The sequence below is a fragment of the Sarcophilus harrisii genome, chromosome 2, assembly GCF_902635505.1.
Source record: "Sarcophilus harrisii chromosome 2, mSarHar1.11, whole genome shotgun sequence".
Taxonomy (NCBI): Eukaryota; Metazoa; Chordata; class Mammalia; order Dasyuromorphia; family Dasyuridae; genus Sarcophilus; species Sarcophilus harrisii.
In genome coordinates this window covers 425,869,311-425,889,638 of record NC_045427.1, presented here as the reverse complement: position 1 = coordinate 425,889,638, position 20,328 = coordinate 425,869,311, and positions in this window count along the sequence as shown.

Genomic DNA, 20,328 nt, shown 5'->3' with positions numbered 1-20,328 from the left:
AAATATAACTTCAGATATTTCCTAGCTATTAGCCTCAGTTTCCTAATTTGTAAAACGAGCATAATAATAGCACCTACCTCCCAGGGTCATTGTGAAGATCAAAAGAGATAATTGTAATGCATTTAGCACAGTGCCTGGTGCATAGTAAGCAATGCAAAGAAATTAGCTATTTAACCAAATAATTATATTACTATTATTAATCAGCTAAATTTGAACACATATCTTCTGCTTCTAGATCAAGTGTTCTCTACAATACCACTCTGTACTAATATGAGAATCATGGTTCAGGTCTTGAAACAACAGAAGGCATTTTGAGCAATTCTTAGATTTCTTTTTGAAGGGAGGGTAGTGGTGTTCTATTAAATTAATTTAGCAGCCAGCTCAAAAGATCTCTTCTTGTTCAGGAGGAAATTCCAAGTTATTCCCTAAGACGGAGATAATCTCCTATTATAGGATAACCAATTATGATATAGTGGATATTCAGCTGGCCCCAGAACTAGAGACACTTCTATTCAAATCTAGCCTCTAATATACTGGCTATATGGCCATGGTCAAATCACCTACTACAAGGCAACTCTCAGAGACTATATAATACAGAGAAGCTACTGACCTGCATCAGTAAAAAAAGTTTTATCATGTGAGAATTTTCTATATCCACGATAATCAGAGGTACTGTCCCTGTCGCTACAGAACAAAATAATACTTTGTGATTTAGTATCAAGCACAGTGGCAAGCATGGTTATTCACAAACTCTCAGTCTTATTTTCCCTCGATGATTCCATGGCATATGACTGAGCTGCAAGGGAGAGCAAACCTTTCTTCTGTGCTCTATTTAGACCTTCTGTTTGGAGCAGATTCAATACTCGATAAGAACAAGAATGGTTGAATTTTACTAGAGCTGAGAGGGGGCAGAGGAGGGATGTGGCAACCTCCTGAGATTTTCCTAAAAACAATTCCTTTCTAGCTCCACAATTTACTAGAACAGAGTAGACATCAAAGACAGGACCTTCTTTTTCCATCTGTCTCATCAAGAAAGTCCTGATTTCTCAACTTTTCCTTATAGATTTACAACTATGCATATGGTCATGGGTCTGGAGCTGGAAGAAACCTCAGAGACTGTTTAGTCCAGGGATCAACTATGACCTACATTTCAAAAGAGGTCCATTGCCTATGTTGTATGTTTCTGAGTTAAGGATTGTTTTTACATTTGTAAATAAAGTTTTATTGTGTTTTAAAATGAAAAAAAAATCTTAGTTGATGGAATATCTAAAACAGATGATTGGCTGAATTTGGCCCATGAGTAGTTTGCTGATACCTGATTTGCTTCAAGCCTTTAATTTTACAAATCTAGAAACTGAGGCTCGGTATAGTTAAATGAAAAAACTTAACCTTCTACCTATGGGTTGAAGGTGACAGCTCATCATTGAAAAAGATCATAGAATTTCAGAACTGTAAAAAACCTTAGAGATTGTTTAGTCCAATCTCATTTTATAGAAAAGGAAAATGATATAGTATAATGAAGACCTAAGATTCAAATTCAGTTCTTCTCTGTGTCTTGTGTTCCTTATGCTATATGCTACTAGAGCTCCTTAAGGTACTGTTGTTATATTCTGGATGTTGTGCTCAGTACTGGTTAAGACACCAGATTAAATAAGACATATTATCTGCCCTCACTGAGCTTTTGGATTCTAGCATTGATCTTCTCAGATAGTCATTGATAGCTAATGGCACAAGTTAAGGCACTTGAAAAAGTGGTTATTCAAGAAAGCAGGTAAAAATATCAGAATACATGAATTGACCCTTGTTACATATGTAGACAGTGTTTTCCTCCAATACAGAAGTATACTTTTAAGTTATCTTCCCCCTTGCCCATCCATTCCTCCTCAAATTTTAGAGTTAATAGAACTTGGACCTTCTTTTTGTCACTCAAATGTGAATTTCAGACTTTAGTGGATCTCAGTGTAGACAACAATACAAAATAGAACTACAGGGAATCAAAACCATAGAACCCATTATAAAGAATCTGCTTGGTAAGAGTCAGAACTTCCTTTTTGCTCACCTACTGCTCACAGAGACATAGAGCTGAATCTCAAATAAGGAATGAATGAATGAATGAATGGAGCTTGCCCACTGTGAGCCATGTGGACCAACTTTCCCAGGTTTTTTTGGCCATCCATATCTCACCATTTCTGAATGTGAAACTGTGCAAGCACAGTGATTTTAAATAACTCCTTTTCCTTCTGCCTACCTGGCTAGTTCTGAGAGAAATATCTCATCTGAGCAATATTAGAGTTCAATAATTCAACAGTGCAGTAGGAAAGTCAATGATAGGATTATTAATCACCACTACAAGAGCAATAAATTGGTAATTACATTTTTGCACATTCATTAAACATTTGGACATAATTTTTACATACAATAGGACTGTAACAAGGTAATATTAGTAGGTTCATTTAATATTCACTTTTCAAAGATGCTAATTGATGTTTAATAGTTTGGTAATTGATCTCTGTTGGTTTATATCATGGCAGAATGCCTGAGCATCCTTCAGCAGGAGGAGAAATATTGTCATTTAATGTAATATGAAGAATGGGACCACAATATACCTTTATTATCACTACATGTGTTAGGGAAAGTCACTAGACAAGCAACTAAGCCACACTACATGTTATTTTCCTATTTGGAGGTTCAACGATTGGGTTTTGGGTAAAAGTCCACTTCTCCTAAAGACACTGTGGATTGATAAAAGTCTCCCAATTATAAGGTAGATGTGATTTATTAAACTTTTCCTAAGAAAATGAAATAATAATATAAGGACATATAAGGCTAGTATGTGCAAGATAGTGTACTCAGGTCAAAATACCTGAATAAGATGCTGAAAACCTAGATTCATAAAAATTCAATTATTTTGGGAATTTCTGTGCTTTGAATTTAGGGGAAATTTAAAGGGATGAGAGTTGAGATGGCTTCCAGAAGAACAGCTTTGTCTGGATGCCAACAAGTGTGGTTCTAGGATCTATTATTCATGGGATTTCAAATATTGGAAGAGAGAGAGATGTTAGAGCCTGGGAACGGGAATATGGGGGACACAAGCTAGAATAAAGAATCAGGAACTTTCACCATGTGCCTTAGACATTCCTACTTCTAAACTACTGATTGTCTCTGGAAGAAATCACTAAACCACATGAATTGGATCCATTATAAATGCTATTCTAAGTACATAGCAATCCTTTCATCAATCTCTCATTGATTCATTATCACTTTCCCTGGTCCAAATCTTCTCTTTTTCAAGTCTCCAATGCGGCTTTCATTACTCTTTCTCTTAGTAGACAATCTCATATACTAGATCAATGATGACATCTATCATATAAGCTTCCTCATATCTTTTTCACACTTCAAAAATGTTCTAAATTTTTACTCATCCAGTTCCAGAAGATGAGGTGACCCATCTTCTTGTCAAAACCAATCTTTCTGCTTATGGTTTTCATCCATCTCCTTTCATCTCCTTTGGGGCTTTGATCCATAGATCTCTTTGCCTCTCTCTTTCTATTTTTGCCATTATGTCTCTGTCTCTCTCTTTTTCTGACTCTTACCCCATTGCCTACAAACATGCTTAGGTCTCCCCTTTCCTTGATAAATTTTTCTTTGCCCAACCATCTTCTAAAGTTATGACTCTACATTTGTGGCACCCTCTTCGTAGTGGCCAGAAACTGGAAACTGAGTGGATGCCCATCAATTGGAGAATGGCTGAATAAATTGTGGTATATGAATATTATGGAATATTATTGTTCGGTAAGAAATGACCAGCAGGATGATTTCAGAAAGGCCTGGAGAGACTTACATGAACTGATGCTGAGTGAAATGAGCAGGACCAGAAGATCATTATATACTTCAACAACAATACTATTATGATGATCAATTCTGATGGACGTGGCCATCTCCAGCAATGAGATGAACCAAATCAGTTCCAATAGAGCAAGAATGAATTGAACCAGTTACACCCAGCAAAAGAACTCTGAGAGATGACTATGAGCCATTACATAGAATTCCCAGTCCCTATATTTTTGTCTGCCTTCATTTTGGATTTCCTTCACAGGCTAATAGTACACTATTTCAAAGTTCAATTCTTTTTGTACAGCAAAATAAGTGTTAGGACATGTATACTTATATTGTATTTAATTTATACTTTAACATATTTAACATGTATTGGTCAACCTGCAATCTGGGGGAGGGGATGGGGGGAAGGAAAGGAAAAATTGGAACAAAAGGTTTGGCAATTGTCAATGCTATAAAATTACCCATGCATATAACTTCTAAATAAAAAGCTATAATAACACCCCCCAAAAAAAAGTTATGATTTCTCCTTGTTTTCACTACTAAAGTTTTTAAAAAAAGTTTTCTACATTTACTGCCTCGATTTCCTCACTATCCATAATCCTCAACTTAGCATCTGGTTTTGGACTATATATATATATATATATATATATATATATATATATATATATACTCTAGTGTAACTGAATTTACATGGCTAATTCTAATGACTTTTTTCTCTGTTATCTTTAACTTTTTGACACTATTGTGAATCTTCTCTGCTTGGTTATTCTTATCTGCTTTGGATTCTATAATGCTATTATAGAAATACCATAATTTATCATCATAGCAACTTTCTGAGGGAGGCACTATATCTTTATTTTATAGATTGGGGTTCAAATAAGTGAAAGAACTCTTCCATGGTCGTATAGCTAGAAAAATTCAAAGAAGGCTGGAAACCCTAGTATCTCATGACTAAGAGTCATTGCTCTAGTCCAGTGGTCCTCAAAGTGTAGTCCAAAGAATTGTTGGAGTCTCTGAAACCCTTTCAGAGGGTCTTCAAATTCAAAATTATTTTTTATTTCTAATATAGTAAATAGCTATAAATATAACCCATGTGAACAAAAACTCTTTGAACAGATCCTCGATAGTTTTTTTTAACAACATGAAGATAATGAGAACAAAAGTTTGAGAACCACTGCTCTAGCCTTTTTGTTTTTGTTTTTATTTTTTGTATTTTTGCATTTTATTTTATTTTATTATTAAAGCTTTTTTATTTTCAACACGTGCATAGATAATTTTCTACATTGACCCTTGCAAAATCTTGTATTCCAAATCCCCCCCCACTTCTTTTCACCCCCTCCCTTAGATGGCAAGTAATCCAATATATGTTAAACGTGTAATTCTTCTATACATATTTTCACAATAATCATTGTAGCCCTTTTTGTAGTGAAAAGTGGAAATTGAGTGGATGGCCTTCAGTTGAGGAATTGCTGAATAAATTATGACATATGAATGTAAAGGAAATTATTATTCTATAAGAAATGATCAGCAGGATGATTACAGAAAAGACTGGAAAGATTTACATGAATTGATGCTAAGTGAAATGAGAACCAAGAGAACATTGTAACAAGATTATGTGGTGACCAATTGTAATGGACTTGGCTGTTTTCAACAATGAGGTAAGTCGAGGCAATTCCAATAGACTTGAGATAGAAAGTGCCATCTGGGTCTAGAGAGAGAACTATGGAGACTGAATGTGGATCAAAGGATAGTATCTTTACCTTTTTGTTTTTTCTTGCTCCTGTCTGATTTTTCTTGTATAACATGACAAATATGAAAATATGTTTAAAAGAATAGCACGTATTTAACCTATATCAGATTGCTTGATGTCTTGGGGAAGGTATGGGAGAGGAGAAAAATTTAGAACACAAGATTTTGCAAGGGTGAATATTGAAAATTATCTTGCATGTATTTGGAAAAATAAAATATTATTTAAAAAAAGAAAAACAGTAACAAGGACAGTAAAAAAAAAAATCATTGCTTTTTCATTTATGCCACACTCACTCTCATACTCATTTCTTCCTTTTCATATCTATCTGCCTGTTTGTCTATTTATCTATATATCTACTGTCTCAATTTTCTGCAATGGGTCATTTCCTTCTAACTGCCCTCTAAATGCTGCTATCCTCTAAGGTTTTTCCTTGGGTCATCTGCTTATTTATATTTTATAATTACCTTTTATATCTCAATCTTCAGTTTCATATTTCAACTGCTTGCTGAATAAGTATGTTCTACTAATTCCTACAACTCAATATATTTAAAACTGAATCCTAAATCTTCCTTTATTCTGCAACTTCTTCCAACTTTCCTATTTCTATTGATGGTTCTATCACTCTCCTAGTTCCCAAGACTCAAAACCTTGGACACATCTTTAACACTTCAACATGTCTTTGACGAATATATTTGTGAAATATTCTTCCCCTGATATGATTAAATGAATCTCCTTTTAACTATCAGATCATCTGTGAGAATTTCATTTTTATTTCAATATCAAATGAAAACCAACTGTCTCGAGTCAGGTTTTTCCTGCAATAGTCTACTAAGCCCTTCATAAACCTTAAAGAACTATACAAATGCCAGCTATTATCAACCAATCTGATTAGTATTTATTAAGTTACTATTATATGTTAGACCCTGTATTAGGTGCTGGGGATGCCAAGAAAAAACATCTACCTTCAGAAAGTTTATACTTTATCACTATTTCCATTATGCTCTAACTCAGGGTATGGCTCCTTAACAGTTTTTGTTATATATCCCTTTGGTATTCTTGTTAAACCTATAGACCCCACTCAGAATAATATTTTTAAATGAATAAAATAAAATACATAGTATTACCAAAAACCCCAATTATGTTGAAATGGTTATTAAAATATTTTTTCCAAAAAGTTCATTGACCTAAGATTAATAACTTTTGTGGCTAATTTCACATTGATTTCCTTAATATTTTCTATGCTTCAATTAAACTTGATTGTTTGCTCTTCCCCAAATTTGATTGCTATCTCCAGACTATATACATTCACATAAAGCTGTTCCTATTCCTCAGTGCATTTATGCTCCATTTCAACTTATTAACTGTCTTTTCTTTCTATGATCAGCTCAGGTGCCATTTCCCTCTTTCCCCTAAGCCTTGTTTATGTTCCAACTGAATATATTTTCTCTCTCCTCAAATTTTCCTAGAATATTTTATCTGCCATTCTCTTTTGCTTTTGTAACACTCTATTTTGTAATATATTTGTGTGTATGTATTTTAACTTTAATAAACTTCAAACTCCTTGAGGATAGGAGTGATGGAATTTTCATCTTCGAATCCTTGGTAGCTAGCATAATGCTTTTAATTTAAATATTCAATAAGTATGTATAGAAATGTTGTTGAATTCAGATTATCCATATGGAGGGTTGGAGTGAGATAATGTCCCTGAATGGATGCCATGTTCTCTTTGGAATATATTTACAAGGTTGTGCAAAAGCTTTGCTATGTGGCATTATCTAGGTTGAAGGCTGGATTATGTAGTTATGCTTCTGGTGTGTGAAATTTAAGAAGATAATGGTAAACTTACAAGGTTGAGATATAGAACTGGTTGAACAGGGGAAAAGAAGCTAAACTAAGGGACAGAAAAGACATATCCGTGACATCAAGACTTTACTGACTTCCCAGACAAATGCTATAAAACCCAGGATGACATGAAATTGACACCAAAAAGGAAAGATAACTACAGATTGACATTCTGAAGTTCTACTTTTTGATAAGACAATGTTCACTAGCTGTCATACCAATTTGGAGAGGGGTATAAGTCAACAGAGACCATTTTTGGAAGATTCTCCCCTATTATCCTCATGAGTTTACTTGGACTGTAACCTTAATACAGGGTTAAAATAGGGACTTGACTCACCTTCTCTCTTGGAAGTATGGGAGGAATAAATAGCTGGTTTGGAGTATTTAACTTGCTATCTAATTAATTTCCTTGTTATTCGCCTTGCCTTAATTAAATATCTTTTGCTTTGAGTTTGCATCGGGTTTGATTAGTATAAGGAAATATAGTAATGGGGGCTCAGAGTTAAAATTTTAAATATATTTACAATGCTATGAACCTGGATGTAGTTGAAGAGAGAGCCATTGACTATACTTCTTTCATACTTTACTGAATTTGTGTTTTATAATCATGTGTATGTCTTTGACTAGTGTGTACTCAGCCCTTTTCATCAAATATAATTCTTTTTCAATGTTTTCATAAAATATCAATTCAGAGCACTTGAAAGCCCTACTGTGATTCTTTTTGCATCTAATAAATTCCACTTCTGACACAAACTGTGTTACCCTAGGCAAGTCACTTAATCTCTCATTGCTTTCAGGCAACTCCTTCAGATCACAAATTTTAGAGGAGTTATCAATCAGCACCAGTAGAAGTTTCCTTAACAGAAGCTTTCTACTCTGAAACCACTGTGAAAACACAACCATACATATGTATATATAACAACACCCCATTTTAATCTCACAGTAGCCCTGTGAGGCAGATATTTTTATTTTTCCCATTTTACAGATGAGGAAACTAAACCTGAGAAACATTAAATGACTTGTCCAGGATCACACAGGTACTAAGTGTTTGAGACAGGTTTCATACTTAAAGCTTTCTGACTTTGAATCTAACATACCATCCACAATTTCCTCAATCTGTCTTGTGTGTCTCTGTTAAACAATTCTTCTAAATGATTGGCCTATTTCCTTTTTTCTGATCAATATACCCTTTATGTGGCCCCTATGAGTTTCTCATTCCTTAAGTAACCAAGATATGTAGCTGATTAGCTAAGTTTTTAATGAACATTTGTTAAATACCTGCTATTTTATTTTTTTATTGGCTGTTTAGTTGTTTCATGTCTGACTCTTTGTGACCCCATTTGGGATTTTCTTGGAAAAGACAGTAGAATAATTCACCATTCAGCCCTTTTTGTAGTGGCTAGAAACTGGAAACTGAGTGGGTGCCCATCAGCTGGAGAATGGCTGAATAAATTGTGGTATATGAATATTATGGAATATTACTGTTCTGTAAGAAATGACCAACAGGATGATTTCAGAAAGGCCTGGAGAGACTTACACGAACTGATGCTGAGTGAAATGAGCAGGACCAGGAGATCATTATATACTTCAACAACAATACTATATGATGACCAGTTCTGATGGACCTGGCCATCCTCAGCAATGAGATCAACCAAATCATTTCCAATGGAGCAGTAATGAACTGAACCAGCTATGCCCAGAAAAAGAACTCTGGGAGATGACTAAAAACCATTACATTGAATTCCCAATCCCTATATTTATGCCCACCTGCATTTTTGATTTCCTTCACAAGCTAATTGTACAATATTTCAAAGTCTGATTCTTTTTGTACAGCAAAATAACGTTTTGGTCATGTATACTTATTGTGTATCTAATTTATATTTTAATGTATTTAACATCTACTGGTCATCCTGCCATCTAGGGGTGGAGGGTAAGAGGTGAAAAACTGGAACAAGAGGTTTGGCAATTGTTAATGCTGTAAAGTTACCCATGCATATAACCTGTAAATAAAAGGCTATTAAATTTAAAAAAAAGAAAAAAAAAGAATGATTCGCCATTTCCTTCTCCAGCTCATTTAACAAATGAAGAAACTGAGGCAGACAGGGTGAAGCGATTTGCCCAAGGGTCACACAGCTAGTGAATGTCTGAGGTCAGATTAGAACTCAGGAAGATGAGCCTTTCTGACTCTAGGCCCAACACTTTATTTACAGCATCTAGATAAAAAAAAAAGATCCCTTTGAAGAACTTCCACTTGAACAAGTAAAGGCAAAATATAATAGAAAGACGCTAAAAAGGAAGGAGTGGGATGGGCAGGGGAACATGGAAAGGACAATATCTGCACTGCATGGTGGTGAAGTTTGGGGAGTTGGAAGCTGAAATAGGATAAGAATGAAGGTTTTGGCCCTTCCTCAAAATGTATATTCTAGGAACAAACTCACCAATAGGGAAAGAATCCCGCTAGACTAAAAGAATATTTCACGGTGATTAGAATCATAAGATATTAGAATGTTAAAACTAGGTGGTATCTTAGAGATTCTCCTCATTGAACAGAGGAGGGAACTGAGGCACAGAGGGCAAAGAGATTTACCCAAGATCATGCGATGCAGTTGGAACAGAAGATCCTGAGTTCTGGATCTTGCTTCGCCTTCTAGTGTAGTGTACTTATTATCTCTATATACCCTTAGTTTTTATCTTTAGTCATATACTGTTTTGCTTGGCTATTTGACAGTTTCATAGGTTTTAGTCACAGATCCCCAATAAGAGTGTAAACTCCTTAAAAGCAGAAACCTCTTATATTTTTATGGCTCCCAGCACATCCCTCACCAATCCCCACACCATGCATAGATGATACTGTCTTTCAAAAGGAAAGGAATTGACTAAGCTGTGTCCATGTTATGCTATGAAAAATTCAGTCAGTGAATCATTTGTTTGGCCTATGTGACATTCATCACTCTGTCTGACTGATTCTTTTAGTTATTTTGCCATCACCTAGACAGCCCGAATCCCTTATGTTTCATTCAAAACACAATAACTCACATCTATATAGTGTTTTAAATTTTCCATCCCCGTATCCAATCGGGTACCAAGCCTTGTCAATGTCTCTTTCACAATTTCACCTGTATACTTTTTCCATCCTAGTTTAGGACCCTTATTAACTCTCTTTAAGAACGTTGCATAGCCTCTTAATTGACTCTGCCTCCATTATCTCCCCTCTGCACTCCATCTACCACACAACAGCCAGATGGATGTTCTCAAAGCATGGGTATGATGATATCACTTACCTACTCAAGAAGCAACAGTTGTCTTCAATTACCTCTTGGGTAAAAAACAAAGCTCTCAGTGTGGAATTTTAAGTCCTCTACAAAATTGCTCTCATTTATCTGTCTATGCTTGTTTCATATTATTGCTCTTCATGCACTCCCCATGCACTCTTGTAACCAATCTAACCTTGCTAACTGTTCTGTATGCACCATATTCCATCCCCCACTTCCATGATTTTGAACAATTAGATCTCCACATCTAGAATGTACTTTCTCTTCATCTTTACTTTGTAGGATTTCTAAATTCATTCCAAAGCACAGTTTGTTACCTTCTACATATAATCATTACTAATATTTTGGTTATTAGCACTCTCTACTTCTCGAAATTACTCTGTGTGTGTGTGTATAAAGTACTTACCTGTATGTATGTTATTTCTCCTTCTAATAGAATACAAACTCTTCTAGTTGAGGGAATGTTTTGTTTTTGTCTTAATAAGTTTCTGTAAGCTCCCTAATGCTTCTGGAAAAAAATGAACAAACACTTCTCTTTTGATTTTAAAGTCCTTCCCAACATGGCTTTGAGCTATATTTCTGTCTTCATTACTTATTACTCCTCTTCTTGTACTCTTTTGTTCAGTCACATTGATCTTCTATGTGCCACTCCAATTTCCTTCCCCCTCTACTTTTGCACTTGTTTCCATGCCTGATACATAATTGAGCACTGTGCTCTGCATACAGTAAGTTCTTAAAACATTATGTTGTTGTGTCATCTTTTCAGTCATGTCCAATTGTTTATGACTCAGTTGGTTTTTTTTTTTTTTTTGGTATGGATTCTGTAATAGTTTGCCATTTTTTTCTTCAGATCATTTTTTAGACAAGGAATTGAGGCAAACATGGCTAAATGACTTGGCCAGGGTCATACATCTAGTAAAATGTTTGACACCAGATTTAAACTCACAAAAATTCCAAGCTCAGTGCTCTATCTATTGTACCACCTAACTTAAAACATAGTGTACCATCCTTTTAAAACATTCTGTATTATATTTTCTACTATGGTCAAAGCTAGCAGAACTATATTTTTTCTTGGTTGATCTGTTTGTATTTATTCTTGCTAATGGGGTTGGCGGCAAACACTTGTGAAATGCAAACATCAAAATAACATTATTGTTATTTTAAACTCTCAAATTTAGAATAAGAGCTCCCCTAAATTGAGGAAAGAAGTTCATCATATGTGTTCATAAACTAGGGATGAGTGGGGTAAAAGGTAATGCTTAATTGGACTGGATGCAATAGTAAAAGAAATCTACATCCTGTGCCTACCTGGAGAAAAAGCTCTTTGAACAAGAGCCAAAAGACAAATTGCTGTCATTGTTTCATAGCCAGATCACTTGGGAAATCAATGGCTTACAATATTACCAGTTTCGCTTAAGAAAGTATCACTATAGAATGTTGCTTTTCTATAGCAGCAATTCAAGTTTATCAGATGAAATTATCAAATCAACAGAGAACTAATGAATTGTTTTATGATCATTTAAAATTACATACATAAAATGTATTTTTATTTATAAATTTACTCATGAATTTATATATATTATTTAAAATTTTTGTAGTTTCCTTGATTATCTATTTTAATTAAGGTCTGTTTTTGTTTTGCTTTGTCTGAGATCATGATTTCTACACCTGCCTTTTTTTTTTTAGTTCAGCTGAAGCACAATAGATTCCACTCTAGCTCTAATTTTAACTCCGTGTGTGTCTTTCTGTTTCAAGTGTGTCTCTTCTAAGCAGCATATCTTTGGATTTCAGTTTCTAATCCATTCTTCTATCTGCTTTCGTTTTATGCATGAGTTCGTCACATTTACATTTATGATTACTATTTCCTTCTATTCCATTTTCTTTGGTTATTTTTCTTTTTATCCTATTCTTCTTTGTCTGTTTTATTTCCAGCCATTGCATCCCTTATTCTGTTCTCCCTTTTTATCACCCTCTCTCTGTTTCTCTTATCAGAACTAATGAATTTTTAATGGGAACAATAGTGCGATATTCATTGTGTGGCCCCCAAATAGCTTCCAAAACTAGCTTGTCTGGGGCAAGAGAAGCAAACATTTGTTAAGTATCTTTTGCTTCCAGAAACTCTGGCCCAGGCACATAGAAGATAAGAATGGAAGACAAAGGGAATAATCAAAGAACAGTAAATGTGGATTTGAGACCTGGTTTAGTTCCCAATCCTGCTGCTTATTATCTTAAGCCAGTCACAACCTCTCTAAACATTTGTTTTCATTTGTGAAATGAAGAGAATGGATTGGATCCTCTCTAAGATCCCTTCCAGTTTTGAATCCTATGTTCCCTAATAAGAAATTCAGCTTGCTTGGAGCTAGAAAGAGGAGGAAGTAAGGTCCTATATTATTCTATGGAAGTTGTGCTTTTAAATATAAATATAACCTATCAAGTTATCCTCAATCCCTGTATTCTCTTGCAGTTCCTCTGTCCCTCTGCTTCAGAGTCCCTAGTTTTCTACAATGCTTAATTCAGATTTTATCTTTTCCAAGAAATCTTCCCTGACCCTGTTCATTATTAGTATTTTCTACTTCTTCAAATTATCCTGTTGTGTGTATTCTTCTGTTTACATGTTGTATTTCCCAGTAGAATGTAATTCCTTGATAACATTGACTATGCATTTTGTATTTCTGTCCCCTATCTAGTACAATTCCTTTTTTTTGGGGGGGGGGATTTTATTACTTGTCAGCAAGAACAAGTTTTTTTTATTTTAAAGCTTTTAATTTTCAAAACATATGCATAGTTTTCAACATTCACCCTTGCAAAACCTTTTGTTCCAATTTTTTTCTCCTTCCCTTTCCCCTTCCCTAGATGGCAAGTAATCCAACATATGCTAAACATGTGCAATTCTTCTATAAATATTTCCACAATTATCGTGTGGCACAAGAAAAATCAGATCAAAAAGGGAAAAAATGAGAAAGAAAGTAAAATGCAAGCAAACAAGAACAAAAAGAGTGAAAATACTATGTTATGATCCATATTCAGTTCCCACAGTTCTCTCTCTGGGTGCAGATGGCTCTCTCCATCACAAGGCCATTGGAACTGGCCTGAATCACTTCACTGTTGAAAAGAGCCATGTCCATCAGAACTAATCATCACACAATCTTGCTATTGCTGTGTCTAGCACAATTCCTAAAAAATAGTAGGTACTTAAATGTTTGTTGAATTGGATTGGGTTGGACACTCCAAAGCAGAAGGCCCAGTTTGGCCAGTGAGAGGTGTTTCTAGTGGTTCTCAGTGGGCCAGCATTTGGAGTGAAAGAAGGTAACTTTAACTTCTGGATAACTTTTTTGCTCTGTTTTTGTGGCTCTTCCAAACCATTAATTAATCCTTATTGGGTGATCAGGGTATAGTGAGCACTTTTATGCAAATCAGACTCAGATGAGAGTTAATCTCCTACCCAAACACCAAACACCAATATGGATAATTTTTTATGAAAGATTAGGCCTTTCCAGTACCATACAGTCATGCTCTCTGTTTTACAAATTAAGTTGTGGCCAATTTTACTAATTTGGCCCGTGAATATGGCCAGGATTGAAACAAATCTTTGGACGAAAGACAATAACAAATCTAAGCTTTGCATTCTGACTTCCAACTCTGCCTCCTTCACAGAAATTGTTACTTTCAAGGTCTTGAGTGGTTTCCCTCTAGATAAATACAATGGACTTTTCTTTAGCTCGTGTTTTTAGTGCTTGACAGTGGACACTCACTCTCTCCCCTTCCCTATTCTTGGTTTCCCTGGCCTCATACTCTCCTGGTTCTTCTGCCTTTCTGATTTCTTCTCTTTTTTTCTGGCTCCACTTTCTCCTGTTGTTCCTTAAATGTTGGTCCTTAAAGGGGCTTTTCTCTAAACTTTTATTTTTCTCCCTATTTTTTCTCCCCATGATCTCATTTACTTCCAAAGATTTAGCCATCCTCTCTGTATTGACGGTGGGGAAATTTATATTTTCTACCTTAACTTGTCTCATGAATTACCTTCATGTGAATGGTAAATGAATGAATGAATAAATGAGTAAATAAATGAATGAATAGTGCTGCTTGGATGTCCAGGGGGTCACACAAGAATTAAAGGTTAAGTCTCATTACATTTTGTAAACAAAACTCAATTTCTCTCACCTAATCACCCCTTTGTCTCTTTTCATCAATCCCAAGAGACATCATGGTATGGTGACTAGACAGCCTTAGTGTGTAGAAGACCTGGCAAGCCTTGCTTTGTAATACATACTAGTTTATGATCCTGGGAAAGTCATTTAAACTTTTTCTCAGACAGTTTCAGAGCAGGTCCTGATCAACACTGGGAGAGGAAATTTGTTGTCTGACATTTCCTATGCAGATGAAATCACAGATCTAGCAAAAAGCCAACCAACTTCAGAAAAGTCAAACAAACAACAGAGAGTAGAGAGTTTCTGTTCCCTAACCAAACAGGCCATATAGTAGTGTGGTCTAAAGAATTTGGGTTTAGAGTCAGGAGTGGTTTCTCTCATTTTATACCTGTGTGAATCAGGGGGCCAGTTAGTTATCCCTGTGGGGCCTCAGTATTCTCATCTGTAAAATGAAGGAATTGAATTAGAGGGCTTCTAAGATCTCTCTCAGCTCTGATTCTATAAGGCTGTGACCTTGGAAATTGTTATTAACTCATTTTGGATGGAAGTGTCATCCTTTCCTCCCTAGTCTCCTCCCCCAAGCAATGTACTCATCAAATTCATGCTTTGTTAGCAAAATTGAGCTAGAGTACAGAAGACTGGATGATAGATTGGTTTGGGGGGAAGGGAAGACAGGGCACCCTTATAATCACAGTTATATACTCAGAGGATTTCTTCAGAGTCAGCAGAGGGATGGGTGTTGCCACAATTATAAATTATGCTTTAGTAATAACTGTCCAGGCATCCCTGGAAAGTGGCAGAATGAGCAATGAGGGGTAGTAGGCAGACTGAGAAAAGACTTCAAGAATGCCAGGAAAATGTCATCTGGCTTCATACTGGGTGCAGTGAAATTGGGCACTGTGGGTGAGCAGACAAAATGGAGGCTTCCCAATAAAGTCTGTACTCATGACTGTCTTGGATAACCTGGTGGGAAAGGAATTGAGACTACTTTAGAGTTTCTTCTCTATAGTGTGGTGATTCTAGGCAATTATAATAGACTTGGGACGGAAAATGCCAATCACATCCAGAGAGAGAATTGTGGAGATTGAATGTGGATCAAAGCATAGTATTTTCACCTTTTTGTTTGTTTATTTGTTTTTTCTTGTGGTTGTTCTTTTTTCCCTTTTGATATGATTTTCTTGCATAACATGAAAAATATGGAAATATTTTTAAAAGGACTGCATATATTTAACCTATATTTGATTGCCTACTGAGTTGGAGAGTTGGGGAGATTAAGGGAGGGAGGAAGGGAGAAAAATTTGGAATGCAAAATTTTTGCAAAAATGAATGCTGGAAACTATCTTTATATGTATCTTGGGGAAAATACTATTAAAAAGAGAAAGAGAATTCTTGATAACACATTCTGGTGCACATATGCTGAGAACCATTTTGGAGGCTCATTGGACCAGGGAGAAGGGAATCAGGCATTGGGTGAGTAATCAGACTAAGTGATTTCTCTTAAAGTCTCCAGTGGTTTTGAATGCTGGGATTTGGAGTCAAAAGGATCTAGGTTCAAATTCTGCCTCTCTTCCTGAATTTTCCAGTATGACCTTGGGCAGTTCACTTTATAACCTTTCTTGACTTTATTTCCTCAATTATCAAATGAAGGGCTGGACTAGATGGTATTGGAGGTTCCCTTCCAGTTCTAAACCTCTGTTCTTATGAAGAGCCAATCATGACTGAAAGGATGTAGGGGAGCAAGCAACCAGAAAAGATGTGTGCCATTGTGATATAGGAATGCTGCAGATTGTCAAAAAGGTGGCAAAAAAGAGCTGAGAGATGATTCTATTCAAGCCACCATTAATTAAGCACTTGCTCTATGCAAAGTTCAGTTTCCCCACCAGAGGATGAGTGTGATACAGGCAGGTCTTGCTCTTTGAAGAGCTAACAATCAAATGGAGTGCAGGTGTGTGTGTGTGTGTGTGTGTGTGTGTGTGTGTGTGTGTGTGTGTAAGAATGCCCCCAAATAATGATGCCTTAAGAAGGAGTGAGATAAGTGACCAAGGCCTAGACAAAGTTCTATGAATAAAATCATGGATTGAGAGTTGGAAGCAACTTCAAGATCATTTAGTCACTTAGTCAGAAAGTCAGAGCTCCTCTCTCAGTGGTCACTGAGCCTGGCTTCCTTCAGTGCAACTGAGTGTGTTCATCTGGGCTTAACTCAAGCTCTTCATAAGACTGCTGCCTTCCACAAAGGCCACCCAAATAGTCAAATCAACAAGCATTTAGTAAGCACTTATTGTTTGCTGCACACTGTTCTAAGGGCACTGAGCACAAATATAGGCAGAAAGAAAGCCCTCAAAGAACTTATATTCTAAATTGTTCGTTCATTTCAGTCACATTCAATTTTTCATGAATGTGATTTTTGTTTGAGATTTCCTTGGCAAAGATACTAGAATAGTTTGCCATTTTCTTCTCCAGCTCATTTTACAAATGAGGAAACTGAGGCAGACAGGATTGAGTGACTTGCCCAGGGTTACACAGCTAATAGGTATCTGAAGTCAGATTTGAATTTAGGAAGATTAGTCTTCCTGACTCCAGGCCTAGCACTCTGTTGATTGCACCACCTAACTAAGGAGAAGACAACATTTAAAAGGAAGCTGGAAAGCAGGGGTGGGGTCTTGTGGAGCAAGTTCTGAAGGAGACTTACTCTACAGTGTCCATGAGATACTCCAGAGACCACAATCCCCAATACAAGTGCAGCACAAACCATCAAAAAGCATTTATTAAGTGCTTACTATGGTCTAGACACAATGTACACATTTTTTCAGTGGGCTGATGGATGCATGTCTATTCTAGAAGATTTATCATTTTGTAGGATTTCCAGAATCCAGGTCAGCTCCGTTGCTTTGGGAACAGAAATAGTTTATTTAACATGTTAGAACTATTGTGCTGTTTCTCATGTTAGCTCGACTGCTTCTGTTTGTCCATATACTATGAAGTAGTGCCATTACTTACCAGTGGAATAAGCCTGTTATTTATTTCATTTATACTTTCATCAGACACCTTGAAGAAGGACTCAGGTTTAAAATAAAAGAGGAATAGGATTCAGGGAAATGTTTCAAGCCAAGTCTTTCTCACATATAGCCTGCTTCTGTGCTTATCTCTATCACTGCCCTGGCTCCTAACTCCCTCCTCCTTCCCCTGTTCCTCCCTATCCCCATCAGTAACTCAGGCTTGATTCATTTTTCCTGCCATTGGCCACTCTAATGACCTGTCTATCTGTCAAGCTCTATTGTGATTCCAAGGGGGAGATAATCATTAGGAACTATAGTTGTTAAGATTTGACACTTTCTTTAAAAAAAAATTATAGTGATTCCTTTTGGACTAGATGACCTAAAACTACGTTTAGCTTGTAATTCTAAGATCCAAATGTCTTGTGCACATAGCTAATGATAACAGACTTTATAGGGATTAGTCAAGGAAAAAATCGTTATGGATTGTGGTGGTCAGGAAAAGCTTTAAAGTTACAAAAAAGTTCACTGCATAGGTACAGAATGGGAGAAAGGTAGCATCTTCCTCATCCTCATTATAATTAATATTTATATAGCGCTTACCTTGTGCCAGAGACTGTGCTAAGCACTTTGCAATTATCATCTCCTTTGGTTCTCACAGCATCCCTGGGAAGTAAGTGTTATAACAGGTCACATGAAAAAATTCTAGGGAGTTTTAGTGGACTGTGGGAATAATGACAATAATACTTATTGCATTTATACAGCACTTCACAGTTTGCAAAGTACTTTACAAATATTATATCATTTGATCCTTTAACCCTGTGAGATAGAGAGTATTATTATTTTCATTTCACAAGTGTGAAAACTGAGACTTAAAACTGTCAAGTGACTTGCCCAATGTTACATAGTAAGTATATGAGGAAGGGTTTCAATTCAAGTCTTCTCAGAACTCCACTACAATGGAGTCAGGTAAAACAATTAAAATATTTTAAATATAATTGATATAATTTTTTTTTTACCTTTCTCCCCCTATTTTTTTTTTTATCTATTCTCATAAGGAATGGCTCTCTGGGAGAGAGTTAGAGAGGAATACTGGAGCAAATACAAGCAATATAAAAAATTCAATAAAAGTTTATCTAAAAACAATTCAAGTGAACTTATGTTGCATTTGTAGTGGTCTAGTGTCTTAGAATAAAGAAAATGAAAATTCTGCTTGCCTATTACAAGCTCAGCCCTGGTCACATTACTTTTTATGTTCTTGGAACCACATTTTAGGAAGGACATTAAGAAGCAGACAAGTCCTCAGTTCTTTTTCCAGGCTAATTACACCTTATGTACTCTGTGTTCTGGCCAGATTGTCCCATTTGCCAGTTCCCATATAGGGCATTTTGTCTTCTGTCTCTGCTTTGGCTCAGCTTTTCTCCTAGTCCTGGAATGCTCAGCCTTCTCATTTCTGCTTCTAAGATTCCCTGGCTTCTTCTAAACCTTATCCCAAATGCTACCTTTTATCTGGGGTCTGTATTGATGCCCCCAAGTTACTAGTGATCACCTACAAGATTATCTTGTTTTTAATTTTATGTTTTGTTTTTGTTTTTAACATTTTCACACACAGTACGTTGTAGTAGATTATAAAATGGTCTTGAAGCTAAGAACCTCTGATGTAGCTTGTCCCAGTTTGTAACTCTGGGTAGGTCCCTTAACTCCTCAGTATCTCAGTTAATTTTCCAAGACCATAAGTAACAGAACAGTTGCCAATCTACATTAGTAAAGGGAATTTCCTCACCAACAGTTCCCTAGACCTCTGAAATCCCCTCACCTTCAAGCATTTTTGCTTTTCTATGTTTGTATTGTCTTTCTCTGGTAGAAAGTCATCTCCAAATGAGCCAAGACTATTTCATATGTTTCTTTGAATCCCCAGTGTCTACCATAGTTCTTGGCACACAGTAGGAGCTTAATAATAAATGTGTTTTGGGGCAGCTAGGTGGCTCTAGTGATTAGAGCACCAGCCCTGAAGTCAGGAGGACCTGAGTTCAAATCTGACCTCAGACACTTAACATGTTTTAGCTATATGACCCTGGGCAAGTCACTTAACCCCAATTGCCTCAGCAAAAAGAAAAAAAGAAAAATAATAATAAATGTGTTTTGAAAGGAAACAAATCAGTATATGATTAGGGAACCCATTGATGGTAATGGGGGATGGTAAACTTGACTGATCAAACCAAAAGGCAAATTATTTCTGCTTTATATTTGAAGGTTGTTCTGTGGAAGGAGAATCATGTTTGCTCCATTAGGTCCTGAGGGGCCAGAATTCAAGGTTACAGGGCAGCAGATTTTAGCAACAGAAATATTGAAGCCTCCCTAACAATGAGATTTAGTAATTCATCTATATTAACAACCAGCTGAGACATTCATCCCCTTCAAGACATCCCTGACAAGTGGGCATTCTGCCTTTTCCTGAACATCTTTAGCAATGGGGAATTCGTTATCTC